This window comes from Microtus pennsylvanicus, chromosome 5 (assembly GCF_037038515.1).
Source record: "Microtus pennsylvanicus isolate mMicPen1 chromosome 5, mMicPen1.hap1, whole genome shotgun sequence".
NCBI classification, from domain to species: Eukaryota; Metazoa; Chordata; class Mammalia; order Rodentia; family Cricetidae; genus Microtus; species Microtus pennsylvanicus.
This window is the reverse complement of record NC_134583.1, coordinates 46472338-46484876: the sequence shown is the minus strand read 5'-3', so window position 1 is coordinate 46484876 and position 12539 is coordinate 46472338.

The window sequence follows — 12539 nt, the reverse complement described above, 5'->3', positions numbered from 1 at the left end:
AGGTTCAGTGAGGTACTTTTCATCTGTGTAGATCTGCTTTACTTTGGGAGAGGGATCCAGAAAGAGAGGGTCAGCCCTGAGTCTTGTCACAGCTGGCATCACAATGACTGGGTAGCTTGTGCCTCCTCTGTCAGTCACCCAAAGAAGCCAAGCCCAGCTGGTACCTGTCAGCACTCACATGGACAGACGATGTCCCCAGTATTTGCCGATGATCTCCAGTCACTGCTGGAGGAGGCTGTCAATGCAGAGCTGCCTCACACAGGTGTATGGCTTGAGATGCTCCCCTGTGTCTTGAGACATTGCTCTCGCCAGCCACACAGTTTCATGAAGACAGCTCATTTTTAGTGACTCAGAGATGTGTAATGGGAGCATAATGTAGAAAAGAATGTTTCAACCCCGAGGGCTGAACAAGGGGAGATCCAGTTGGTAAAGCCAGAGAGTTTTAATCTCTCACCGTGTCTAGTCTCTGAAGAAGCTGAGCCCTAGAGGTAGGTACTTTTCCACCATTGTCTTCTGACCTCATCCATCTAGTCTAGCTGGGTGTGCTAGGAAAGGCCTGTAATTCCAGCTACACAGGAAGCTGAGGCAGGAGGATTACAAACTCAACTTCAAGGGCAGCCTGAAAAATCTTATACCCTGTGTCGTAATAAAAAGTAAAAGCAGGGCCGGGCGATGGTGGTGCATGCCTTTAATCCCAGCACTCGGGAGGCAGAGGCAGGCCGATCTCTGTAAGTTTGAGACCAGCCTGGTCTACAGAGCTAGTTCCAGGACAGGCTCCAAAGCCACAGAGAAATCCTGTCTCGAAAAGCCAAAAACAAACAAACAAACAAAAAAAGTAAAAGCAGGGCTAGGGATCCTCCAGAATGAGAAAGGCCCTAGGTCTAATGTCAGTACCACAAACACCTTCCAATGCCCAGCCCTTCTCCCTTTCTTTTGTTCCTGGGTATCTATCCCACCATGGCTTCCTGTCCATGTAAACCATACTGTATAATCGAACACTATAGTTCTGCCATAGATACTCTCAGTTCCTGGGCCTCTTGCCCTCCCTCCCTTCCTCCACTGACAGGCTCCCTCGTAGGCCAGTCTTTGAGCTCTAATGTAGATGAAGATGACCTTCAGCTCCCACTCCTCTCTCCTGCCTCCCACTTCCAAATGCTGAAATTCCCGGCATGTGCCACCATGCCCACTGTGCCTGATTTGTGCAGCACTGGGGATCAAACCCAGGACTTTACACGTGGTAGATGAGCACCCCACCAACAGGGGAGACCCAGTCCTCCGTCTTTACTCCTGGACTTGAACAGCAGGAACTCTGGGGCTGAAGAGCAGGATGTAGTGATGCTCCTCATGAAATCACGGCTTCACACGGACTCTGCTTCCATACGTCGCCATGTTTCAGGTTGCCAGGATCAAGCCTGTCTACCGTAATGGGTTCACAACTCGGTAGATATTTTCATATTTCTGATTCCTCTGCCACCACAACACCCGCTCTGCCTTGGCAACACCCACAGTGATTTTTGCCTTCTATGTGACAGATAATTTAGGAACCGCGCAGATTAAAATGCCAGTGTTTTAACAAATAAGCCCTACGTGATAGTCATCCTCTCCATGTCTCCTGCCTTAACGCCCTAGAAGTCACACACGACACCCACTGTGTGGCGTGCCTCTTTCTTACGGATGGCAGAACAGGTTCAGAGACTTAAGTAACTTGTCTCGAATAACACAGCCAGGAAGTAGGAAAACACTGTTCCCAGCAGTGCTGGCGATGTTCTATGTCTCACTCTTTGTTCTCTCTGGGCTCTGTTGGTTATTTCCCCCTTAGTATTACATTCCATGTTGAGTAACAGAGAGCTGAAAATGACAGCTAGCAGCTCCTCCTCACACACCCACTTCCCTCCCTCCCTTGTTCTCCCTCCCTTGTTCTCTCTCTTTCTCCCTCTCTCTCTCTCTCTTGTTTTTTGAGACATGGTTTCTCTGTGCAGCACCGGCTGTCCTGGAACTCACTCTGTAGACCAGGTTGGCCTCGAACTCAAAGATGCACTGCCTCTGCCTCCAGAGTGCTGGAATCAAAGGCCTGTGACACCATCTGGCTCCTCTCTACTTTTTACCATTAACAGTGACCTTGAGGGTTAGGAGTATAAGTGCACACCTTTAATCCCAGCAACCAGGAGGTAGGAAGAACTCTGTGAGTTCCGTGCCAGCCAGAGCTACATAGTGAGACCACACTCAAAAACACAGAGACAAACCCAATGAAAAGAAAGCAAAGCTAGGGGCTCAGGGTGTGGCTCACTACTAGAGTGCTTGCTTTAGCGTGCTTAAAGCTCCAAGTTATGAGCCTGCACTTCATAAAACAGACAGAAAAACAAAAGAATAAAGATGTTTACATGAGATCCTGATAACCTGACCTCAACCCCTGGATCCCACAATGTGGCTGAACTGTGTTCTGACCTCCACATACACTGGCGCACCTACCCTTGCCTCCCCCGGTGCAGGTACACACATATACACACTAATAATTTAGAAAAGAATCTCTGAAAGAGGAAGTGGGGAAGTGGGTGTAGCGGCGCCTGTACCCCACTAGTCTCATCTAAAGAGGCACTGAGTGTGAGGATGGTCAGAACTATCCAGCAAAGCATTTCTCAAAATTAAACCAAATAAAGCAAAAAAAAAAAAAGCAAACAACAACAACAACAACAAAAAAACAAAAGGAAGGATCAGAAAATTTAATAAAAGTGTCACAAGTCCCTAAAGGAGGTTAAATTTTTAGGAACCACATTCCAGAGAGACTATGATTTAAGTTCATTTAAGTCCCACAGTCAGTCAATGGAGAAATCCAAGTCTGGGGTTCCTCCTGGTTGCCCAAGCTTCTGTCTTGAACCCAGTATTGATGTCTTACTCCCTCTGTGTGACTCTGTCCCATCTTCTTTCCCCACAACTCATTGTGAAACTCTTGTCCAAGCCACGATTTAGTTCAAGTTTATGAAAAAGTCACAGATCTGAAGATGCCACGTAACCTTTTCAGACAGCATGCCTCAGAGGTTAGACATGACTATGAAAGTGGAAAATATGTCACGCTGCAAACAACCAAGGAATTGTTCATTTTGTTATCATTTAAAGAGGTTTATTTATTGTTATTTGTGTACAGATATGTGCAGGGTGAGCATGCCACAGACCAAAAGCTGGTTCCCTCAGGGCTGGTGTTTGTAGAAAGCCCAGCTTGTTCCATGGGTGCTGGGATTTGAACTCTAGTCCTCATGATTGAGCAGCAAATACTCTTAGCTGATGAACCACAGTGAGAGCCAAAGTTAGTTTTGTCTTAATTACTGTGCCTAAGAGATCCATGAAACAAAAATGCCTCTGATCTGCAAGCCCCCTTCCCAGGATAGACAGTTCCTGCAATGCTGGAGACTATGTAAGATAACAAGACACACATTTTCACTCCTAAGCAGCCACACTGGATGTGTTTGATCACATGTGGGCAGGAGGTTAAAGGCAGGAAATGCATCAGGACAAATGCTTGCTTCCAGCAAATTGTGGATTTTGTCTTTTAAGCCCCTTCACACTGTGACTTGCGGCCATTTTCTGGAAAACCAGAGATGGATCTGGCCAGAAAGTCAATCAACCTGGCCAATATTTAATTAAAGTTTGCTTCAAATTTGAGTTTAAACTGTAATAGTGGACTTATTCTCTCTTGGTGGGATTAACACTACCTTTCTGGCCTTTAGGATGGGTAATTTGAAACCAGAATCAGAGACATTTCTTCCACTCCTTGCGTGGTTAAGAAGTAAACTGGAGCTGGGCGGTGGTGGTGCATACTTTTAATCCCAGCACTCAAGGAAGCAGAGGCTGGGAGGTCTCTGAGTTCAAGGCCAGCCTGGTCTACAGAGTGAGTCCCAGGACAGCCAAGGTTAAAGAGAGAAACCCTGTCTAAAATACAAAACAAAACCCCGAAACAATAACAGAAAATAAGTAACCTGGTGACATTCAAAAAATGACTGAAGTATTGGTGTGAGGAGTGGAGCGATGGCTCAGCAGTTAAGAGAACCTGTTGTTCTTGCAGAGGACCCAGGTTTGTTTCCCAGCACATACATCATGAGTGCTCACAGATAGGTTCTAAAGAAACCAGGGCCATTAGTCATGAAGGATCATCTCCTCAATGGAGGAAATGTGTACCCATTTTCCAACCAGAAGGCTGGGAGTGGATCTTGTTTGTCACCTGGTGACCTTTGCTATACGTAAGTGCAATCCTCACCCAAATCTCCCAGAATACTTACCCTAGACTTTCCTTCCCTAGGCATTTATCTTTAGCTTTGTTTCTCAGTCAGTGGAACCCATCCTTAGGGAGATGCCACATATACTGGATAGCCTGATACTTTCTACACTCTCTTGGTTGTACACTACACCAGATCCTAGGCCCTTAAACCAAAGAGCCCATCTTTATGGTAGAGGTCACATGTGATTTGCAAGAGTTTTGATATAGTCATGCCTTAAGCATTTTTGTGCATGTGGGGTACCAGGAAGCCTTTTTTCAAAACTGTACTTAATATAAATATGTTTAAAATAAACTGCCTGGTGCCAGACTCCAGAAGACTGAACTAGCTGGTCTAAGTCAAGCTGAACTGAGTTTTCTTCTCACCTCACTTGGATGTTTCTGTACCAATCATGGCATGGTGCTTGCTGGGGGTCATGGTGCAGAGGATCTAAGATGCCCTCTTCTGACTTCTTTGAGTACTTCAGACATACATGGATGCAGCACACCCATACGCATAAAATAAAATAAATAAATCTAAAAAGTATTTTAAATAACCAAGGAAGTGATCTAGTTCCTTATCTTACAAGTGTGGCTTTAATTCCTATCTTTAGATTTGTAGGTGGAGACTGCTCATTTGTTTCCTGCCCACCCAGACCCAAAATAACCACACAGAAACTGTATTATTAAATCACTACTTGACCTATTAGCTCATGTTTCTTATTGGCTAGCTCTTATATCTTAAATTAACCCATTTCTACTAATCTGTGTATTACCACGTGGTTGTGGCCTACCAGTAAGATTTCATCTGGCATTCTGTCTCCTGCAATGACTACATGGCTTCTCACTGACTCTGCCTTCTCTTTCCTAGCATTCTCCATCTAGCTCTATTCTGCCTTGCTGCAGGCCAAAGCGGCTTCTTTATTCATTAACCAATAAAAGCAACACATATACAGAAGAACCTCCCACATCATAGAATGACAGGTTTCCACTGCTCTAGCACAAAAGACACAAGCAGACATTAGGGCTGAGAAGTTGCTGATTTGAGCAAAGATAGAAAACAGAACCCTGGGCAGACACAGGCCGACTGATTAGGGAAGCCTAGTGATATTTGGAAATGTTTGAATATGTGGGGATATTGCTCTACTTCCACGCTGGTGTCATAGTCAGAATAAGTAAAACCATCTGCTTTGAGGAATGATTCCAAATGGGGGTGATGAAACACGGTTCAGCTTTACTGCAGCGTCGTGTGCAGGCGGACCTGTGTGCAAGGGAACTAGGCAGGCAGAACTTACTTCATCTTCATTTCATGCCTCATAAGGCTCTTCTGCATGTTGAAAGCCAAACATTGTGTAGGACAGAGAGGCGGGGAAATGAATGGAAGGTCAAAGATCATGCAGATGATGAAGGCTGGCAATGAAGGTGAAGTTTCCCTTTTTTGCTCCTCCCTCTTCCCTTCCCTTCCCTTCCCTTCCCTTCCCTTCCCTTCCCTTCCCTTCCCTTCCCTTCCCTTTTTCTTCCTCTTCTTTCCCCTTTCCCCTTCTCTTCTCCTCTTCCTTCTCTTCTCCTCCCCTTCTCTTCACTTACTTCTATTCCTCTCTGCTTTCCCTGCTTTCCTGTTTTTTCTCACCACCTTCTTCTTCTTCTTCTTCTTCTTCTTCTTCTTCTTCTTCTTCTTCTTCTTCTTCTTCTTCTTCTTGCAAAATATAGTATATGAGTGTATACATATGTATGTATGTATGTGGTGTGAGATCATGGTCTGTATTCTGTCAATTATATTTTAAATAAATGCTGATTGGCCAGTAGCCAGGCAGGAAGTATAGGTAGAACAACCAGACAGGAAGTAGAGGTGGGTCAATGAGAACAGGAGAATTCTGGGAAGAGGATGCAGTTGTGACCCCGCCACAGAAGAAGCAAGATGTGACTGCCTCACTGAAAAAGGCACCGAGCCATGTGGCTAACATAGACAAGAATAATGGGTCAATATAAGTTATGAGTTAATAAGAAGCCTGAGCTAATGGGCCAATCAGTTTATAACTAATGTAGACCTCTGTGTGATTTCTTTGAGACTTAACGATTGCGGGAACTGGGCAGGACAGAAAACCTCATTCAACCATATATGTATGTATGTATGTATGCATGTATAGAGAGGCAGACAGAGAGGTAAGAGCACAAGCAGGGTTTTGGCTAACATCTGCCACTCTTTTTGCAACAGGGTCTCTTGTTGATTGCTACTGGCCTTCCAGCTTCTCTCTCTGTCTTCCATTCTGTAGGAATTCTGGGATTATAGAGGCCACAATCGGGCTTTGTCTGGGCTCTTTAACCCCTGAGGCACTTCTCCAGCCTGGTTGTTGGTGTTACAAATTTCTAAGAATTTCTTTTCTACTAAAGACACTAACCTTTGATAGTAGTTCCCATGTTGAGCTAGTCAGCACATGGCAGAGGCAGGAGGGTTAGGAGTTCAAAGTCATCCTCAGTCACACAACAAGTTTAACTAAGGCCAGCCTAAGTCTTTAGAGAACTTGTCTCAAACCAAGCCAAACCAAACCAAACCAAACCAAACCAAACCAAACCAAACCAAACCAAACCAAAACAGATGTTTCAATTATTTTTTTTCTAGTTTTATTTTTCCCCTTTTGGCAGCTATTGGAATGCATTTTTTTTAAGTTTAACTCTTCTTTTATGGATTCTGTTTTTTTTCCCCATATCGATCTTCCTTTTTCAGAAGAGAAGAAACAGGAATGCCAATACCAGATGTGGTGTCTGTCACATGCCTGTTATACCCAGCACTTGGGAGCTGGAGACAGCAAGAGCAGAAGCTTAAGGGCATCAGCTTCACAGAGAGTTCTAAGTCAGCCTGGACTATGGAAGAATGTCTCAAAAAACAATAAGAAAGAAAACAGGAGCTGTTGCTAGTGTGAACCCTCACCTAAACGTGGCGTGACACATTGGACCGCAGCAGCTGGCTGCAAGCACCAGAGATTCCGAGGATTATGTGCATTAGTAATGAACTAATGTTATGGAAATATTTCTTACCTCCTAAGAGGCTGGGACTTCTGCTAGACCTCGTAGCTAGAGTTAATATATATATACCTTGAAGTCTCTTGGTGTAGTGGACCCCTGAGCTATAGTTATGCCATTTTGTGAAAGTATTCCTTAGAATACTTTAAGTGCTAAAACCGTCTTGGGTAAAAATCTCTGGTCACCTAAACTAGCCACAAATTCCTATGCAAAGTGTTCCTGACCTCAAGGTTGTTAGAACTACCTCCCCAGTGCCGGAACTCAAGGTGTGTGATGCTACACCCAGCCCTGCTTTTCTTTTTTAAAATACAGAACACTTCATGAATTTGAACTTCATTCTCATGCATGAACCCTGCTAATATTCCCCATGTCATTCCAGTCAGTTTTAGTGCGTGGGCTGGTAACGATGCACCCTCTCTGACTTTGATGCCAGTACAGTCTTCCCTGTTTGGAGATGAGATGCCTTCCTTATCCTGTGAGACACTAACACTCTCTCTTTTATTTCTAAGTTTACTTCATTACTGAATTGTATTTTTTCTGCCTACAAAATTTATCTTATTTTTTATCTGTTTGTTTTGAGACGGTCTCTACATATTCCCGGCTGTCCTGGAACTCACTATGTAACCAGGCTGGCTTCGAACTACAGAGATCCTCCTGCCTTTGCCTTTTGAGTGCTGGAACTAAGGCGTGCTCCACCACCGTACCCTCTCCAAAACCTACCTTAACTCTCTCCGCATGTCCAATCTATTGGAATAACTGAAGAGCCCTGAGTTCAATTAGAATAGGGTTTTACAGTAGTAAAGGTGGGGGTGATGGGTTTCTGAGGTTCAGGACCCCTGATTGGCTGACATTTGTCTAGGGTGTCCCGGTCAATGTGTGCTGGCAGGTGTTCCCATCTACAGCCCTGGGAATGCCAGGCATTTCCTTTGAATGGTCTGCTCTTGAGTGGGGGTCGGGTAATCTAAGTTTGTGATTTTCTGCTACCAGGTATTGCTTCAGGGTAAACTACTGAGACTCGGGCCTCTTGTTAAATTTATGGAGGGCTGAGTTCTACTCTGGCAGGTGATAATAGTTAAAAATAAAGAACTTCCTTTTGGGTGACCTGCCCATACTTAGCTTATCATGGCTGGCCTTATTTGAAATTGGATATCAGATTGAAGATATAGTTTAGTGATAGCATGTTTGTAAGAAGTCTTGGGTTTAATTGGCAGCATTTCTCCCTCCCTTCCTTCTTCCCTCCCTCCCTCCCTCCCTTCTCTCTCTCTCTCTCTCTCTCTCTCTCTCTCTCTCTCTCTCTCACACACACACACACACACACACACACACACACACACACACACACACAGAGAGAAAGAGACATGTATATAGGGTCTATACATCAGATCACACTCCTAGTGAATTAATTTCTTGAGTTGGTAAATTAGAAGAGAACCCTGTAATGCGACAGACACAATTCTCGGTGTTGAGAATATGTAAACAAATATCAAGAAATCCTCGTTACCATGGTGCTGACCAGGTGTGTGTTCAGTGGGGTGAGAATCAGTGTGGCTGGGGGGAGCTCGGTGTGTGTTCAGCAGGGTGATAACTGCTATGGAGGAAACAGTGTGGCTTTTGGGGTGGTGGGGGAGGGGAGGGGAAGTTCAGTGTGTATTCAGGTCAAGCAGATGGGTTAGAAGTCTTCAAGAGTCAAAGGAGCTGTGGATGAGCTAACTGGGGGAAATACTCCTGCAGAGGGAACAGCAAGGGAGAAGACCTTGGAGGAAATCACAACTGGACAGCTGAGAATGGATAAGAAATGGAGTGAGCCCAAGTGAAGAACTGATGGAGGCAGTGACTATAAAGGTCCCAGTTGGGAGCCATTTAAAGCAGTGGTTCTGAAAGACCTGGATAAATCCAGACCCCCCTAGCAGGAAAAAATAGAGCCAAAAATCTAAGCAGGGAGAGAAGAATCAGAAATCTAGGATTAGCGGGTACAGTTTCAGGAACTAGCTGAAGATAAAGTTAGATTATAATCTTGAGAATAATTTTGAGAAACAGGGAGTTTCCTCCTTGTGATTATCATTGGTGTTTTTGGAATACTCTGTTTCAGGAACTAGCTGATTATAATCTTGAGAATAATCTTGAGAAACAGGGAGTTGCCCCCTTGTGATCATCACTGTGTTTTTGGAATTTTCTATGATGCCCTCCCTACCCCCTTCGGATTACTGGGTTGTGGTTTCTTCCCTTAAAAACCTCTTCTCCCAGTGACTTGGGGTCGAACTCTTCCCCTGCGTGGGTTATGAGTCTCGGCCCCAGTGCACTGGTACCTGTCAAATAAACCTCTTGTGATTGCAGCAAGGACGGTCTCTCGTGAGTTACTGGGGTGGTCATGTTATCTTGAGTGAGAGTCTCCCTACACCTGGGGTCTTTCAGTTCTTACCCTTCCTAGTGCTGTGACCCCGTTAATACAGTTCCTCATGTGTGGTGACCTCAGCCATAAGATCAAATTTTGTTGCTACTTCATAATTGCAGTTTTGCTCCTGCTGTGAATCCTAATGTAAGTACCTGATATGCAGGAGATCAGATGTGTGGCCCCTGTGGAAAGGTCATTCCTTCCATAAAGGGGTCAAGACCTACAGGTGAAGAACTCCTGATTTAAAGAGTTTGAGTGAGAGATAGCCCCATCTACCCCACAACTTTGCTTACTTGGCTCCTTTCTTTTCTTACTAGGCCAAACCTGTACTTTTATATTTTTTTTAAAAAAAAAATGCTTCAAGATCCCTGGCAGCAGTAGGCAGCAGAAATGCTGTAGGTCCCAAATGGTGGTAGCGGGCCATGTGGCGGCAGACAAGGGGCCCTGGGAGCAGCCAATCCCAGGCAGAGATGGCTGCCGGTCCCAGAGCAGTGGCCCAAGCAGTGGTGGCAGGCCATGAGGTGGCAGGCAGCAGTCCCTGAGAGCAGCCAGTCCCAGGCAGAGATGGCTGCTGGTCCCTGAACAATGGCTGGTTTCAGGCAGGGAGACACATGGCAGGCAGGCAGAAGACAGAAACATGGATAGACATAATTTGCAGAGTGAGGTTGAATATTTATTCAGGGGGTTATGAAGGGGTAAAGGAGAAGGGGGAGAAAGAGAGAGAAGAGGAGAAGAGGAGAGACAGAAGGGGGGAAGCAGAGAAGTGGGGAGAGAGGCAGAAGCAAAGCTGCCTCTCTGAGAGGAAGATGGAAAAGAGAGTGAGCTCAGGTCGGAAGCTGAAGATCAGCCTGCCTCAGTGGATGGGGAGGGAGTGAGCGTAGCTTGTCTCTTAAAGGGACCAGGGGCCAAAACCTTAACAGGTACTCTAAACTATATTCCCGTCCGTAACGTTTTTTGGACAAGGTCTCTTATAACTGAGGATGACCTGGAGAGCTGCGGTTAGTTTTGAACTTCTGATCTCCCAAGTTCTATCTCCTAAGTTCTAGGACTATAGGAAACATAATTCAGTTCTTCCCAAATGTTTGACAGGTGCTCTGCCACAGAAGCGAATCCCAAATCCCTTTTTATTTTTCATTTTTAGAGACAGTTTGAATAGGTAGCTCAGGTTGGTCTTGAGCCTCACTCTCCGTAGTGGCCAGGATCACATGCCTGTGCCACCAGACCAGAAGCTATGCGTTGTTCTTTTTATACCCTCAGATGTATTTCAGGACTCCACAGCATCCTCTTTCTCCCTGAAATGCAATGCTAGCCCCAGATCTTTTCCTCCCTCCCTCTGTCCCCTTTCCTTCTCTCCCTTTCTCTCTCCCTTCCTTCACTCCCTTCTTTCTTTCCCTCCCTCGTTCCCTCTCTTCCTTTCTTCTTGTCTTTCTGTCTCTTTTCCTTTTTTTAAGACAGAGTCTCACTTTGTAGCTCAAAACTTGCTGTGCAGACCAGGCTGCCCTTGAACTCACAGTGATGTCTGCCTCTACCCTCTGAGTGCTGGGATTAAGGGTGTATGACACTGTGCCAGGCATGTACAGATCTTTATCCTATGGTTTGAAACCCTTTGCACCTCTTGGTGCTCAATGGATCTTCTCTCAACACAGTTTTGAATGCAATACCTCATCCTACATCTAGATGATTAGGGTCTTGTGAGAAAATGAACCACATTGTGTGTACTAGTAAGATAGAATTTATTTATAAATATTGTATTTTAAATTATGTGTATCAGTGTGTGCCTGTGTGTGGGTAGGCTCACCGTGAGTGGGTAGGCTCACTGTGAGTGAGTGAGTAGGCTCACCGTGAGTGAGTAGGCTCACCGTGAGTGAGTGGGTAGGCTCACTGTGAGTGAGTGGGTAGGCTCACTGTGAGTGGGTAGGCTCACTGTGAGTGGGTAGGCTCACCGTGAGTGAGTGGGTAGGATCACCATGAGTGGGTAGGCTCACCGTGAGTGGGTAGGCTCACCCTGAGTGGGTAGGCTCACTGTGAGTGAGTGGGTAGGCTCACCGTGAGTGGGTAGGCTCACCCTGAGTGGGTAGGCTCACTGTGAGTGAGTGGGTAGGCTCACCGTGAGTGAGTGGGTAGGCTCACCGTGAATGGGTAGGCTCACCGTGAGTGAGTGGGTAGGCTCACCGTGAGTGAGTGGGTAGGCTCACTGTGAGTGAGTGGGTAGGCTCACCGTGAGTGAGTGGGTAGGATCACCATGAGTGGGTAGGCTCACCGTGAGTGGGTAGGCTCACCGTGAATGGGTAGGCTCACTGTGAGTGAGTGGGTAGGCTCACCGTGAATGGGTAGGCTCACCGTGAGTGAGTGGGTAGGCTCACCGTGAGTGAGTGGGTAGGCTCACCGTGAATGGGTAGGCTCACCGTGAGTGAGTGGGTAGGCTCACCGTGAATGGGTAGGCTCACCGTGAGTGAGTGGGTAGGCTCACTGTGAGTGAGTGGGTAGGCTCACCGTGAATGGGTAGGCTCACTGTGAGTGAGTGGGTAGGCTCACCGTGAGTGAGTGGGTAGGCTCACCGTGAATGGGTAGGCTCACTGTGAGTGAGTGGGTAGGCTCACTGTGAGTGAGTGGGTAGGCTCACTGTGAGTGAGTGGGTAGGCTCACTGTGAGTGAGTGGGTAGGCTCACTGTGAGTGAGTGGGTAGGCTCACCGTGAGGGGGTAGGCTCACCGTGAGTGGGTAGGCTCACTGTGAGTGAGTGGGTAGGCTCACCGTGAGTGAGTGGGTAGGCTCACCGTGAGTGAGTGGGTAGGCTCACTGTGAGTGAGTGGGTAGGCTCACCGTGAGTGGGTAGGCTCACTGTGAGTGAGTGGGTAGGCTCACCGTGAGTGAGTGGGTA